Consider the following 17423-nt stretch of genomic DNA (forward strand, 5'->3'; position numbering starts at 1 on the left):
AGTGGGTCCTACTCTTCCTCTCTGCAAAAATGCGAAATGTGCTTTTCTCTTGGAATAGCGTGTGCTCAAGAGTTTGTTCGGGATTTTTGTTGTTGCTGTTTGGTTTTTGTTTTTTGCGGTGACAGGAGTGAGGTGATTTGAATGCCCTGGCTGAATCTGCATTCTGAAAGAGCTGGACACATTTGGAGTAAGAACATAACTGACTGCTGCTCATTCCCAAACCCTTGACGCACCAGTAATCCCGCGTCCCTTGCCTCCGGGTGGAGTGGTGGGGGATCACCAGTGGGTTTTATGACAGAGCTCTAGCCATGCAGGAGTGCCCCTCCATCAGGCTGGAAATTGGATTCCAATAGCCCAAGAGTTTCTTAAAGACTAATTTGTCGGAATGCCCTTGGCCCCAGGTTTAGGTCCCCAGGACAAAGTTCAGGGAACTGGAAGGATTCACCAATCAGGATCACTCTGAGATGTGACTCTGTCACACAGCCAGGGCATGCAGAGTTGAAGTGAGGGTCCAGGGCTCATACCTTGAAGGGGAAAGAAAGCAAAGGCCAGCGTTTCAGCTGTTCGAGGGAGTTAGCCTTTGAAGAGCCGTCCACTGCAACGCTTTTGCATTCTGGCCCCATCGTGTGGAAAAGCCTGGCATTTTGACTAGAGGGCTCTTATTCTTCCCACTACCCTGAATACTGTCCTATGAAACAAGAGGATGTCCGAGGATAAGGAAATTCCTCCACTTAATCCCCTCTGTCTTTCCCATCTTTGATACATGACAAAACAAGTTCAGAAAGACGGCCCTTGAGCCCATGGGCCAGATGGGCAATCAATCAACAAATAGACCTCAGTCACTTTTACTAACACTGAACCTCTTAAGGAGGGTTGCAATGAAAATGAATTTCAAGGTCACTCTTGGTTAGCTAGAACATTCACACAGAAATACAGCCCTCTTCCACTTGCCCTCAGTATTTGGTGAAGTGAGTTGGAACTGCTTGTGCCCAGCAAAGCTTCAGTTGCCTGGTTAGCTGAGTGTTTCCTGCAGCTTTCTTAACCATTTTAGAAGCAAACTTTTAAAAAATGTGTATCATACTTCCCTGTTTTCTTTTAAGAGCAGAACACCCTCACACCTTCCTTTGCCATCTCCTTGCCCCCTCTTCCCTTGCCATTGCAGCAAATGCTCTCCTTTCCACATAGGTGCAGAAATAAAAAAAGATGGTGGGATCCATATGTCACTATCACATACAGAAGTGGGTCAATTGAACCCACTCCTACTGCTGTTAGTTATGCCCCCATCATCCCTGCTCACCCAGGCATCCTTCTGGAGAAAATCCTTGCTTGATAAACATGGAAGGGCCATTCTAGGTCATTTTGTCCAACCATCTGGATTGTAATATAGGGAAACCGAGGCCCAGAGAAGGAAAGGGGACTGGCCTGAGGTCACATAACGGTGGAGGCCCAAACTATAATCCCTGTTTCCAGGTTTGTCTACTTCCAGAACATTGTTTTGTTTTTTGGTGTGATTCAACTTTGGCTGGATGTTCAGGCAATCGCCAGCAGGTGGGAGTAGATTTATTTAGATGCAGGATGTTCCCAGCACCCTGGAATCAAATTTCACAGGCAATCCGTCTCTCATTTTTCATGAAAAACAAGCCTGAAGCTTGAAATTTTATTCCTAGGTGCCCCTGTGACTATGAAGATGGACAAAAAGTTGATGATGGTGATGAATTCACTTCCAGACCTTACATCCCAGGGGGTCTTCCCCCCACTTCTGCTCTCCCTAGAGGTAATGCTGGGTTGAAATTTCTTTTTTTTAAGATTTTAATTAATTAATTAATTAATTAATTAGAGAGCGAGAGCACCAGCGTCCAGTGCACATGAGGAGGGGCAGGGTCAGAGGGGGAGGGAAAGGGAGACGGGGAGAAGTTAGTTAGACCATCTGTGTTCTGGACCCAGGTCTGCCACATGACAGTGAGTGTTCCAGTTCGACTGGAGTGTAGGTAAATTTGGAGTAAGAAAGGGGTAAGAGAGGTAAAAGGCAAGAGATTAAGCAGAACCTGCCCTAGAGAGGACCACCCACTCAGTGTGCAGTAAATAAATGGAGCAAGAAAGAGATATTTGGACCTAATTGTACAAACTAAGAAATTCGATTTTCATTTTAGAATCAACATTAAGCTCTTGAAGGGTTTGTGCAAGGGAATGACTCAATCAGAGTGGTATCTTGGAATAATCACAGTTACTTTGTAAAGGAGGAACTGGAAAGAAGAGAGACTGAGGGCAACGAAAGCAGTTAGGCGGGTATTGTATATCTCTGCTGCTTGTAATGTCAGTCTAGGTAATTTGGACTAACAGTCCCAATGAAGACAAGTAAATAAACTGGATGAAATATAGGAAGAAAAAACTAAAAATAATGAAGCTTATCTTATCAAAATTCCAATGGCATTTTTCACAGAAATAGAAAAATCCTGACATTCATACAGAACCACAAAAGACCCCAAATAGCTAAAGCAATCCTGAGAAAGAACAAACCCGGAGGCATCATAATTCCTGATTTTAAAACTTTAGTACAAACCTATAGTAATTGAAAGAGTGTTACTGGCATTAAAAATAGATACATAGACCAGTGGAACAGAATTGAGAGCCCAAAGAAAAGCTCTTGCATATACAGTCAACTAATATTTGACAAGAAAGTCAAGAAGACTTAATAGGAAGGGATAGTTTCCTCAATAAATGGTGTTGGGAAAACTGGATAACCGCATGCAGAAAAATGAAATTGTACCCCATTTTACACCACTGATAACTTGAAATGAATTAAAGACTTAAATGTAATACCTGAAACTGTAAAACTACCAGTAGGAAACACACGGAAAAAGCTCTTTGGCATTGGTCTTGGCAACTATTTTTTGGATATGGCACCAAAATTACAAGCAACAAAAGCAAAAATCAACAAGTGGGACTATATCAAACTAAAAAGTTTCTTCACGGCAAAAGAAACAATAAGCAAGATAAAAAGGCAACCTACAGAATGGGAGGAAAATATTTGCAAACCACACATCTGATAAGGGGTTAATATCCAAAATATATAAGGAACTCATACAGCTCAATAGCAAAACAAAGCAAAACAAAACCCAAACCCAACCCCCCCAAATAAATAAATAAAAAACAAAAAACAACCATAAACAATCCAACTAGAAAATGGGTAGAGGAACTAAATGAATATTTTCCCAAGAGATACAGATGGCCAAGAGGTACATGAAAAGGTGCTCAACATTGTTCATTATCAGGGAAATGCAAATCAAAGCTACAATGAGGTATCACCTCACACCTGTTAGAACGTCTAGTATCAAAAAGACAAGAGATAACAAATGTTGGTGAGGCTGTAGAGAAAAAACAACCCTTGTGCCCTGCTGGTGGGAGTGTACATTGGTGCAGCCACTGTGGAAAACAGTATGGAGTTTCCTCAAAAAATTAAAAACAGAACTACCATATAATCCAGTAATCCTGATTTTGGATATATATTTGAAGAAAATTAAAATCAGGATTTCAAAGAGATATCAGTATTTTCATGTTCATTGCAACATTATTTACAATAGCCAAGACATAGAAACAACATGAGAGTTCATCAATAGATGAATGCATAAAGAAGAGGTGATACACACACACACACACACACAATTGAATATTATTCAACCATAAAAAGAAGAAAATCTTGTCATTTGCAACAACATGGGTAGACCTTGAGAGCATTATGCTATGTGAAATAAGTCAGAGAAAAATAAATATTGTATGTTCTCACATGTGGAATCTAAAAAAGCTGAACTCAAAAAGATAGAGACAGAATGGTGGTTGCCAGGGGCTGGGGTTGGGGGAAATGGGGAGAGTTTGGCCAAAGGATACAAACTTCCAGCCATAAGATGAATAAGTTCTGGGGATCTAATGTACAGCATGGTGACTATAATTAATAATAATGTATTATATATTTGGAAGAACTTAAAAATTATCACCACACAAAGAAAGGTAATTATGTGAGGGGATAGAGATGTTAATTAATCTTACTGTGGTAATAATTTCACAATATATATGTGTATCAAATCATCATGTTGTACACTTTAAATTTACATATATGTCAATAATATCTCATTAAAGCTGAAAAAAACCCTCATAAAGCTATGAGGCTAAAATGTAGAAGAAGACAAGAACCCAGAGAGGTAAGTCAAGCACTAGAAGCCATTTTTGCTGTGAGGGCATTTAATTAATCAGAAGAGAGTCATGAAACTTAGCTCTGGTTTTGGTGACCTCATGAGCAAAGGGGACAAAAGTTTAATTTCAAGGCCCGAACAAGTGGGAGATTTGATAAGCCTTCAAGATAATGGTGAACCAAAGGTAACCAGCCCTTGCAAGGACTTTTAGCCTAGATACCCATCACTTAGGTGGTCCCAGGAATCTCAAGCCCTGAACTTAAATTAAAGTGGCCTTGGACAGGTAGTAACCCCTGGTGAAACAACTGAAGAGAGAATTATTGAATTGGAAGATAGGTCAAAAGATATTGTCCATGTTTCTGTTTGGGGAAACAAATTATATGGAAAAAAGAAAAAGATGGATAGGAGACACAAAGAATATAGTGAGAAGACTAACATATATTTAATTGAAGTTTCAGAAGGAGAAAAGAGAGAAATGGGGAAGAAAATGATGGCTAAAACTTTGAATCCACAAGTTTAAGAAGCCCAATGGATCCTACATAGGATAAATAATAATTCTACTCCTAGAGACATCATAATGAAAGTGCAGAAAATCAGAGACAAAGTAAACTATGATCAAAGTCAGAGATAATGAGGTCCTAATTAAGGGCACAAGCAGGAGACATTGAGACAGGGGGATGGGGGTTAGACCCTGGTTTTTAGAATGCTTTTTACTAAAATTTTCCATGAAAGACAATTTAATAAAGGTGCTATCCACTTCTTTCTCAATCAATAAAATGTATTTTTAAAAATTGGATTACTCAGAACAACCTGACTTAATAGGAGCCCTTCCCAGTTGTCATGCATGGAAGGCCATCTTCCTATGTCTTCCTTATCTCATGGGCCATGAAAGAGGCAAATGTTCTCTATGGGTCTGAAATGCTAGCTGCAGTTGATTTCTGAGGCTGGAAAAATGTGCTTCTATAAGTCTTTCTAAGACTAAGCATAATAAAATGAATCTTTGTAGAAAGGCTTCCTTTTGCTTACTCTTTCCTAAATTTTCACTTTAAGGAAAGGTTTGTAAAATAAACAATTTGTGCTTTTCAGGGTATCTTAATATACCCTTCAAACATAAACATGTATACTCACTCACTGGGCTACCTAATGCTGGACTGCAGTTAAATTCCTGCAGGACTTTATATTTCTAACAAACAGAACTAAAAATGCAATGGACTGTATTCTGAAAGAGTGAACTCCTGACTTGTAACCAGAGCTTTTCATACAAAGACTGACTGAATGGCTGCCTGTCAGGGATGGCCAAATAAGAACATCAGAGTTTATGTGGTCTCCTGTACCTCTGAAATTCCCTGACAACTACCTAAGTTGAAAATATCTGTCTATAATGGCTTCTAAGAGGAATTTCGAGTGTTTTGGCTCAAACTCCTTCATGCATTTCTTCTATGTGAAGGACATTTGGAGGGCTGGAAAGTTTTTTCTATTTTCTAACCCAAGTCAGTCAGAAAGTTGTCCAACAGCAAAGATGTAAACTTACCTTCATTTGTGGCATGCAATATGTGAACACCAATTTTGACCAAATGTCGTTAAGAGAGGAGTTTCTGGAACTTTGATTCTGAGTTTTCAGGGTTTATTCACTTTTGCTGGGCATTCACAATTTGTGTGCTTAACAGCCTCCCCCCAAAGTATGCAGAAGCCTGCTTTTTAATATATGGCATCTTAGCTTTGAAAGGAAGGAATAGGGAGAATGCTCCACTAACTCGTTTATTTCCTCGGGAACTGGTTGTAGCATAGTGTGCTAAAAGGGCATTTGACTATAAATCTGAAGATCTAGATTAAAACTCCATCATCAGCTACCTAAGCATGTGCCGCTGCCTCTGGATTTCAGTTCGCTCATCTGAAATATGGGGTAGTAATAATGTCTACTTGTTAGTGGAACAATATAGACAGAAGAGAATCCCTGTCCATCCCAACTTCCTAGCCCTGGGGCTTCACCTCACTTCCTCAACCCCACCAGGTTTCTCATGATCCCCATCTGGAAGGACTGCTGTAATTACCATTGCTAGCCACCAGGGGTCCTTAGCTCTTAGTCTAATTGTGGACTAACCTTTCTATTTATCTAATTGTTTTCCTGAATCCAGGTGAGTCAGGCTGACATTTACATAAGAATTTCTTCAGAAGCTCGGTGAAACAGTGGGATAAGCACAGGGAGCAGAGATTCTTCTGAAGGAAGGAGTTTTAATGCACAAGTGGGTGGACCTCTACTTCTACACTGGAGTTCTAGCTGCCACAAGCTACTTTGCCCTTCAAAGGGACTGCTGATGGCTGGTCTCAGGCACCTCTGCTCCTGTTCCCAGGGGATGAAAAGCAGGGATCCTATACAAATGGTGAATGGGTAGCTCCTGGATATGTGCAGGATGCAGCCTGCATGGCTGTATGAGGTGCCCCTATTGAGAAGGGCTCCTCTCTTAAATGTGACTCCCAGAGCCCTCCTGGGTGATAGAGGGCCTGCACTAGTTCTGCACCAGTCCTCAGTTCCTTTACAGTTCCATTGTTTCCACCCCCCCCCCCCACTTTCGACTCCTAATTATTGCATACTTGTGTCCTTACCATGTTCTTTTCTGCTCCTCTTTCAGGTTACATTCTATCAGAGCAGGAGATTTTCTTTTAGATAGTTTTACAATCTCAGTATAATCTGCATTTGTGGTAACAGCACGAATTCATAAGGCATTTCAACTGTCAGCAACTCTTCCACTTCCCCAAATTGCTCAAAACAGCCCTTTTCTCCATGATCTCGAGACAGAGTTGGTAGTGCTTACCAAGTATTCCAGGTGCTGCCTGCATTCCCCAGCCCCCTTTCAGTTGGTTGGGTGGTGTGACTAGTTCTAGATAATAAAATGCAAACATTTAAGAGCCAGTGTATGATCCATTAGCTCGCTCTTCCCTTGACCTAGTGATGCTAAAAGCCAGATGTTGAAATGGTGATGTCAAAGTTGGAGGACCGAGACCCTGAGTCCTCAGGTGGAAGAGAGAGCTGATGACTTGGAACTGATCTTGTATGATTTGGAAATCAAGCTTTGTTGTGCTAAATTGTTGAAATTTGGGGACTTTATTATTTTAGTAAAGCCTAGCCTATCTTGATGAATACATTCTTTGTCCTGCACTCCTTTCAATACCTATACCATTATTATAAAGGCCGATGGGCAATTCTTTCTGTATGGTTCATAGTTTCTTTGAATCCAAAACACTCCAAGATCATTCTGGTCCCCTGTAAATATGGTCCTTTTTGAGTATCCTTAATCTCTGTGAATTGATACGCAGTTGTGACCTGATGGTGACCTAGAAGTCATCTATGCCATTTCCTTCTATCTCTTCATCCCAATATTCATTTCTTCATTTATCAGCTATTTATTGAGTACCTATTATATGCCAGATACTTATCTGAGAACTGGGATATAATAGTAGGAAAAACAAAAAACAGTAAAAAATCCTTGCTATCATGTAATATGATGTACATTCTAGGAGGGGAAGGCAGACAACACACAAGTGAAATGAGTAAAATATTTTGTCTGTCTGATGATGATAAGAACAACAGAGCAAAATAAATCAGAGAAGGGAAGTAGAGAATGCTGGGCGAATGGGATGGTGGTGGTTGGGGGATGAGGATGTCATTTAAAATAATTTGATCAGGGAAGGACTCATTTTTAAAGTAACACTTGAACAAAAAGACCTGAAAGAGGAGAGTGTGGGGAAAGAGGATACTAGGAGAGGGAACAGCATGGGGAAAGGCCTGAAGGTGGAAGCATGTTTTGTGTATTCTAAGAAGAGCAAGGAGGCCACCGAGGCTGGAAGAGAGTGAGCGAGGGGGAGAGGAATAGGAGATGAGGTCAGAGTAGAAACAGGGAGGACAGGTCATGTGAGATCTTGCAACCCATTGTAAGAACTTTGGCTTCATGGAGTGAGCTGGAAAGCCAATGGTGGATTTTACACACAGAAGTGACATGATTATACTTATGTTTTAGAGGGATCACTCTAACCACTGTGTAGAGAATAGGGTGTGGGGGGAAAGGACAGAGGCAGGGAGGTCAGTTGGGAAGCTACTGCAATAACCCAGGTAGCAGATGATGGGCTTGGACCAGGGTAGTAGCAGTGGAAGTGGTGAGATTCTGGATATCTTTTTGAGGTAGAACCAAAAGAATTCCCTCACAGATTTGATGTAAAATGTGAAGGAAAGAGGGAATAAAAAAAGACTCTAAGAGTTTTGGCCTGGGCAGTTGGGATAATGGACTTAACATTAACAGAGCTGTGTAAGACTCTGGGAAGAAGTTAAAGGTACATGGGAAGCCAAGGATTTGGTTTTGAACATCACAAGTTTGCTTTGACTATTAAATGCCTAAGTGATGATGTTGATTTGAATATATGATATCCCCCTTCTCTGTACTGTGCCTTCCTACTCATCCTTCAGCCCAGCTGTTATGAAGCTTTTATCAACTAGCCAAGCAGAAATAGTGACTCCTTCCTTCATGCTCCAAGAGCACATTCAACAGTCTTCTAGAATAGCATTTTGTTCCTGTATTGTCTTATTGCCTCTCATCTTTCTTCCATGATGGACTGAGAGCTCCTGCAGTCTGGGGAATGTTTCTTATTCATCTTGTGGCCGCTTAGAACCCAGTCCAGAGTCTACCTTATAGTATGAGCACTCAAGAGACATCTGTTGAATGAAATATCCCAGAAATGAAGAAAGGGGAAAATTTCCCAAAGTCGGGGCTCATGGAGGATGAGGGCTTGAAAGGGGCCATCATACTTATTGGTTAGAAGGCTCAAAACTGACACCTGGGATTGTAGAAGCCTAAGGGCCACATGTTGAGGAGTCAGGCTTTGAAATGTGGTCTTATTTGGCTTTCATTTTGATGAAAGGGATCCAGAAGATTTGTGTCCCTAACTGTACTTCAAAGAGGACATCCTCTTCCCAAAAGGGACGTTATAACTCTGTCAATGGGTAGGATTTACAGGCAGACAGATTTTGGCTTAGATTTAGTTCTAATGGAGGAAGTGTTAGATAGATTTAGGGGCTCAGATCCCAGCTCTGCCACTCACCATCTGCATGACCTTGGACAAGTCATTTTCTCTATCTGATCCTCAATTTCTTCATCTGTAACATTTGAGGATTAAGTGAGGATTAAATGACATCAAGATGGTAAAGCACCTAGAGTAGTTACTGACACAGTAATTGTTATGGAAGGGTAGATAAAAGAGAAACAATATTTAGGACAAGCAAAAGATGGAATGAGTTCCACATCACTGGAGATGTTCAAGGACAGACTACATGACCACTTCATGGGAATATTATGGAGAGAATATTAATGGTTGGGTGAGCTGAGCATTGAGGTCCTTTCCAGTCTTGAGTTTTATAATTCTAAGAATCCCAAGCAGTAGAAATGCACGCACAAAGGTAGTTACTGAGACCACTCTGCTAATAATAGAGTGCTCATGCCCAGATGGGGTCTTTTTGGAGAAATTGGCCTAAGGGTGAGAGTACGTGCCATCCAAGGGTCTGTGTGTATGCAACAATGTTCAGGGGGGTATTAGTACTGTCTCAAATTTGAGAGTACATTGCCGGCTGTGTTGCTTGCTGCTACACACCTGGCATATTGCCTTAGCATTACATTTTCTTCCAATAATCAAATAAGCCCCTAAAGTGACTGCATGTTCCTTTTACTTCTTGACTCAGTCAACTGGGGCTTTCCATACTAATCTTTCATTTACTCTTCTGCAGTTTTATTATAATTGACTCCTGTTTTATGAGAAGATTTTAAGAGCTGATTCAGGGAGATTGTTTCTTGATTATCTTGGCTTTTCTGTGTGACTCACCATACCTTTTTCAACTTGACTTCAAAGCTTTCTCCATGATGCTTCTCCCCACTGTGTCCTCCTCACACCACTGCTCTCATCCCTCCAGTTCTTGCCTTCATGCTTGACTTGGACTCTTGCAATAGTCTTCTAACTGGTTTTCCCTTTTGTGTTAGCTTTCTCTTTAATCTATACTGCATTCAAACCATTTACCATCTGATTCCAACCTACCCTTCTAGCTCTATCCTCCCACTAACTTCCTGTCATGCAAACCCAGCTCTCATCCAGAGGGGCTACTGGCCTTTCCCTGAACAACCTCCTTTTGGTGGAAATTCAGTTTGCTACCTACATCTGCCTAAATCCAATCTATTTTTTAAAACCAAGATTATATACCCTTCTCCCCAAAGCCATCTGTGAGGGCTCTGACTGCATGCCCTGATCATGTAGTGTTTTTTATTAGAGCTCTGTGTATGCATGGCTTATTTCCCTTAAAAGTCTGTAAGCTTCATTTCTCTCATCATTAGCTACATTCCATCAATATCTCTTCTCATTTTAAAAACAGATTCTTTTTGCCCACCATGATTTCTCCCCTGAATTCTTACCTCATTTAACAAATGAACCCAATCATGATTTGTGTGGGTGTACTGAAAAGTAATTTTAACACCTGACATCCTAAAAGCACAAATTACATGTCATTTTAGGTACTAATTGACAATGTAGAAATCTGAGTGAAAAAACAATAGCAACGCAGGCTATAAATGATGGATTCCACCAAATGTTGTGTAAGCATTCTTACTTAATCAACAAGGAGCCACATTTGCTCCCCCAGCACCCCTTTCTCTCTTTTAGAAATGCCAAAACCCAAGGGAAAGTTTGCTTACACTATTTATTTGATTTATTTCTCAGCTTTTGAGCTTGACTGGCTTAAGCCTTTTGGTTTGTTCTTGGGGATTATGGGGTTTTTAAGAATTGAGCCGTTCTCTAGTTTGCTCTTCAGAATGTGGACGTATTGCATTCATTTGATCCCTTGAATTTACAGAGCATAGAAACCAGAGGTGAGTATAGCATTTATTTTGGTGGCATGAATTTCCATAAAACAAGATGTCAGGAACCCACTTCAGTTCTTCTGATGGCTCTCATGTTCCTGGTGTTGTTTATGGGAACATTGCCCATTATAGTGAATTGGTTCCTCTAGATTTGTTTCTCCCACATGGAACCTATTAAGTTGAGATGGAGCATGAAGAGCCAACATGTCTTAGTGGATGAACAACTACCAAGGATATGCTTGCTAACATCAACACCACTAGAGTGGGACAGAAGGCTTTCAGAACAGGGTGTGCACATATTCAAGTGCATAAGCTTATTCCACAAGTTACTAGGTCCATGAAAGCTTTTCTGTGAATTTGTAGATGTTACTTAAGAGTTAGTTTTGGAAATGAAGTCAAAGTGACCCTTCTTGTGGCCCATTAAATATAAATATGTTAAGAGAGCTTCTTTCCAATGAAATGCATTATTATGGAGCTATGTTTATGCAGAACTTCATTTTATGTTCACTTAGGTTTATTAAAATAAATGGAAATTCTTGTTCTAAATTATGTCTGGAACTTAATTTGTTAAATGTACTCCAAATCCCAGCCCACTTGGCAGAAAAAGGCCACCCTGCTCCAGAGGGCTAATGATAATAATTTAGTCCTCACAACAACCCTGTAAGCCAGGTACTGTTTTTCAGCCAGGAGTGGAAAGGATATGATGGAAGTCAGATCTTGGGCTCTGAAGCCAGACTGCCTGGGTTTAAATCCCAGCTCTGACACTCACTTGCTGTGTGACCTTAAGCAAGTTACTTAACTTCTCTGTGCCTCAGTTTCCTCATCTCTAAAGTGACATAACAGGACTTCCTCATAGGGTAAAATGAATTAATAGGTGGAAAATATCTAAAACAATTGTGGAGCACATACTCAAGGCACAAGCAAGGTAAGATCTTCTGGAATTAGCTAACCATTTCTGGCCAACCAGTAGGACAAGTGGGATGAAAGGAAGGAAAAAATGTGAGTCATTGGGAGCAGGCTGACCTTACAGTTTCTTGAGATGATCTGTGTGACTTTGATAAGGGACAGAAGCAGATGTATATAGAAGGGTTGCAGAATGCAGGTCAGGGGGATCCAGCTCCTGTGATGTGTCCCAAATGTGTCTGCCTCCCTGGAGTTCAGGAGATAATAAAAGGCCTTTTCCTACATCGACCAGACTCCAGGAAGAATTTAGAACCTCAAGGAATAAATTGCTAAGCATATGAATGAATAAATCACACTTCATTTTTAACTACTGATTTATCTTCTTAATTTAGATGTGGTAATTTATGAAACAGCTGACCACTCATGATAGGCTTTCACTGGGGGACCTGGAACACAGTTGCTGGTGTATCCAGTAGGGTTGTCGAAAACCTGAGTCACATGAGAATTATCATCTTACACTGGAATTTCTAATAATTTCACTTGGTGTTTTATTGTCATTGTATAACTTAGATGTTTCAAATATGATTGTGTTCAAAGCTTTCAGTCCATGTTGGACTAATTGATGCCTCCCCTTTACTTTCTAGAAACACTTTCAGGGTGGTTTCTATAGCAGTGGCTTTGGCATTTATATCTTGATGTCAGCAGCTTCATCTCAGATATGTGGACATGGCTCTGTTTCATAATGATGCACAAAGCCAAAATACAGAATTTCTTCATGTTTCTGATTTGGCATAATGAGGTATAGTGTATTTAAAGAGACCACACATTCCCCTGGGGAGAAAAGGGAAAATTCAGCCCGACATAGTGTTTTTGGCTCAAGTAAGCCTGATCACATGTTTTTCACTTGGAGTTGAATTCCAGTTTCTGACTACCCAAAGGATTTTACAATGCATGCTGAAAGATATAGCCCCATCCAGCAACACAGGCAATAGATGAGAAGTCATAAAGGCCCCTTAATAGAGAGAGATTCACCAGGCCACTGAATGGATAGATTCAAGGTGATATGGTATTCCTTCATTCATTTTTTTCTTTCTTTCTTTTTTAAATAGCAGCTTTATTAAGATATAACTGACATACCACACAACTCACTATTTTAAAGTGTACAATTCAATGGATTTTAGTATATTCACAGTGTTGTGTAATCATCCATCTATCTAGTTACAAAACATTTTCATCACTCCTGAAGAAGACCCTATAACCATTAACAGTCATTTCCCATTATCCCCTCTTCCCCCCAACCTTGTCAATCACTAAACTGCTTTCTGAATCTACGGATTTGTCTATTCTGGACATTTCATCTAAACAGAATCATACAATATGTGACCTTTTGTGATTAGCTTCCTTTGCTTAGTATAATGTTTTCAAGGTTTATCCATGTTGTAGCACAGAACAGTATTACATTCCTTTTCAAGGCTGAATAATATCCCATTGTATAGATATACTCTATTTTATTTATCCATTCATCAGTTAATGGACATTTGGGTGGTGTCCACCATTTGGTTAGTGTGAAAAGTTCTGCTATGAACATTCATGTATAAGTCTTCACCTTGTATACACCTTGTGAAAACATTTGTTTTCAATTCTCTAGGGTATATTGAGAAGTGAAGTGCTGGGTCATATGGTGAATCTACACTTAACTTATTCAACAATCAGCACCCTTGAATTCCTGGGATAAATTCCACATGGTCATGAGATACACTTTTTTTTTAATGTGTTGCTGGATTCAGTTTGCTAGTATTCTGTTGAAGATTTTTGCATCTATGTTCATAAAGGATAGTGGCCTGTGGTTTTCTTTTCTTGTCTGGCATTGGTATCAGGGTAGTGCTGACCTCACAGAATGTGTTAGAAAGTGTTCCTTACTTTTCTATTTTCTGGGACTTTGAAAATGATTGGTGTTAATTCTTTAAATGTTTGGTAGAATTCCCCAGTGAAGCCAGCTGGTCCTGGGCTTTTCTTTTTTGGGATGTTTTTGATTACGGATTCAATATCTTTACTTGTTACAGGTCTATTTAGATTTTCTATTTTCTCTTGAGTCAGTTTTGGGTGTTTGTGCATTTCTAGGAATTCATTTGCTAATCTTTTTCATCCATTCTTAGAATGATGTTTATTGAGATTACACAATGTGCCAGGCACTATACCATGCACAATGCTCTGCTCCTGGGGAAGGGAAAATTTGGTATAAATATAGATGATAAAAGAAGAGATTCTGATACAGTGTGATGCTATGATATGCATAAGAGGGTCTCCTAAACCAGGCTTGATGGTTCAGGAAAAATCCTCAGGGGTGGCTGGGACAGGAGTGGTTGGGACTTTATATCTTTTATATACTCTTTTATATCTTTTTTATCAACACTGCCTCAATCTATAAACAAGTCTTATCTTCATAGTAAAATATTAAATCCAACCATTTTTCAAACCTTTACCTTTTTCCACTCTGGTTCAAATTATCATCAACTTTTCAGGGGGATTCTTTGTCCTTCAGGGTGCCTGCAATTGTGGCAGAGAGGCTAATTGCAGGATGCTAGGCTGACTGCCAGCCCCACCCACCAATGAGCCTGCAGCAGCCATAGCCAGGCCTCTCAACAGTGTGGGGAGCAACCCTACCCAGTGTGCCCAAAGCAGACAAAATGGATCATTATAGTTGACTGAGCTGAACGCAATGATGATTTTGCCACAATAGGAGGACACACACAACCCACATAGGGGATACCCCTTGAGGTCCTGGATCTGCTGACCAAGGGGGATTGCACCATAGGGCACCAATGACCTCTTCTATACAAAGTCACTACTTTCAAGACCAGAAGATGTAGCTGACCTACCTAATACATAGAAATAAACACAGAGAGTTAGATAAAATGAGGAGACAGAGGAATATGGCCCAAATGAAAGAACAAGACAAAAATCACAGTAAAGGAGCTAAATAAATGAAACAGAGATAAGCAATATGCCTAATAAAGAATTCAAAGTAATGGTCATAAAGATACTCACTGGACTTGAGAAAAGAGTGAATGAACTCAGTGAGACCTTCAACAAAGATATAGAAAATATAAAAAAGAACCAGTCAGAATTGAAGAATTCAATGAATTGAATTGAAAAATGAATTGAACTAAATGAAATGAAATGAAATTGAAATGAAATGAAATGAAACTGAAATGAAAAATACACTAGAGGGAATCAACAACAGATTAGAGGATGCAGACAAGCAGATCAACAATCTGGAAGACACGATAATAGAAAGCAACCAAGCTGAACAGCAAAAAGAAAAAAGAATAATACAAAGTGAAAATAGATTAAGAGTCATCATCAAGTGTGACACCATCAAGCACAATAACATTTTCATTATAGGGATTTCAGAAGGAGGAGAGTAAAGGGGGCAGAAAACTTATTTGAAGAAATAATAGCTGAAAATTTTCTTAATCTGGGGAAGACATCTCCAGACATCCACTTGCAGGGAGCATAGAGAGCCCCTAACAAGATGAACCCAAGGAGGTCCACACCAAGAAACATAATTAAAATGGCAAAATGTAATGATAAGGAAAGAATTTTAAAAGCAGCAAGAGAAGAGAAAAGTTACATACAAGGGAAACCTTATAAGACCATCAGCTGATTTTTTAGCAGAAACGTTGATGGCTAGAAGGGAGTGGCATGATATAGTCACTGTTGAAAGGAAAAATCCTACAACCAAGAATATACTACACAGGAAGGTTATCATTCAGAATAGGAGGAAAGAAAAGAGTTCTTAGACAAACAAAAATTAAAGGAGTTCATCACCAGTAAACCAGCCTAACAAGATGTGAAAGGGAATTCTTTAAGTGGAAAGAAAAGACCATAATTAGAAGTAAGAAAAGTAAGAAAGGAACAAATTTCACAGGTAAAAGCAAACATATAGTAATGGTAGTAGATTAATTGCTTATAACACCAGTATAGAGATTAAATCACAAAAGTAGTAAAATCAATTATATCTACAAAAATTAGTCAAGGAATACACAACATAAAAAGATGTAAAATGTGACATCATGTGCATAAAGTGTGGTGGGAGGAGTAAAAATATAGTGCTTCTAGAATGTGTTCAAACTTAAGCTAACATCAACTTAATATAGACTGCTATACAAATAAGGTGTTATATATGAACCCAAGGTTTAACCACAAATCAGAAACCTAAAATAGATAGACAAAAAATAAAGAGAAAGGAATTTAAGCATAATACTAAAGAAAACAATCAAACCACAAGGGAAGAGAGCAAGAAAAGGAGAATGAAACAGAGAAATATCCAGAAAACAATTAACAAAATGGAAATAAATATATACCTATCAATACTTATTTTACATGTAAATGGGATAAATGCTCCAAGCCAAAGACACAGGGTGTTATGACCCAGCAATTGCACTATAAGGTATTTATCCAAAGGTCACAAAAATACTGATTCAAAGGGGCACATTCACCCCAGTGTTTATAGCAGCATTATTAACAATAGCCATATTATGGAAAGAGCCCAAATGTCCATGGACTGATGAATGGATAAGGAAGATGTGGTATCTATATATCTATATCTATATCTATATCTATATCTATATCATCTATGTCTCTGTAGATACACACACACACACACACACACACCCACTGAAATATTTCTCAGCCGTCAAAAAAGAATGAAATCTTGCTATTTGCAATGACATGGATAGAGTTAGAGTATTTTATGCTAAGCGAAATACATTTGTCAGAGAAAGACAAATACCATATGATTTCACTCATATGTGAAATTTAAGAAACAAAACAGATGAACATAGGGAAAGGGGAAAAAAAGAGAGAGGGAAGCAAACCATAAGAGGCTCTTAACTGTAGAGACCAAACTGAGGGTTGATGGAGGGAATGGGTGCGGGATGGGCTAAAAAAAGCTGGGCACTTGTTATGATGAGCACTGTGTATTATATGTAAGTGATGAATCACTAAATTCTACACCTGAAACGAATTTTACCATATATGTTAACTAAAATTGAAATTAAAAAAAAAAAAGAATAGAAAGCAAAAAAAAAAAAAAAAAAGACAAAGCATGATTGAATGGATAAACATCCAAGACCTATCTATATGCTGCCTACAAGAGACTCACTTCAGAACTAAAGGTACATACAGACTGAAAGTGAAGGAATGGAAAAACATATACCGTGCAAGTGGAAGTGAAAAAAACAGCTTGGTTACCAATACTAATATCAGGCAAAATAGACTTTAAAACAGACTGTATCAAAAAACAAGGAAGGGCATTACATAATGATAAAGGGGTCAATCCAACAAGAGGATATATCAGTTGTAAATATCTATGCACCCAACATTGGAGCACCTAAATACTTAAAACAAATGTTAACAGGTACAAAGGGAGAAAATTGAC

The sequence above is a fragment of the Phoca vitulina genome, unplaced genomic scaffold, assembly GCF_004348235.1.
Source record: "Phoca vitulina isolate PV1807 unplaced genomic scaffold, GSC_HSeal_1.0 scaffold99, whole genome shotgun sequence".
Classification (NCBI taxonomy): Eukaryota; Metazoa; Chordata; class Mammalia; order Carnivora; family Phocidae; genus Phoca; species Phoca vitulina.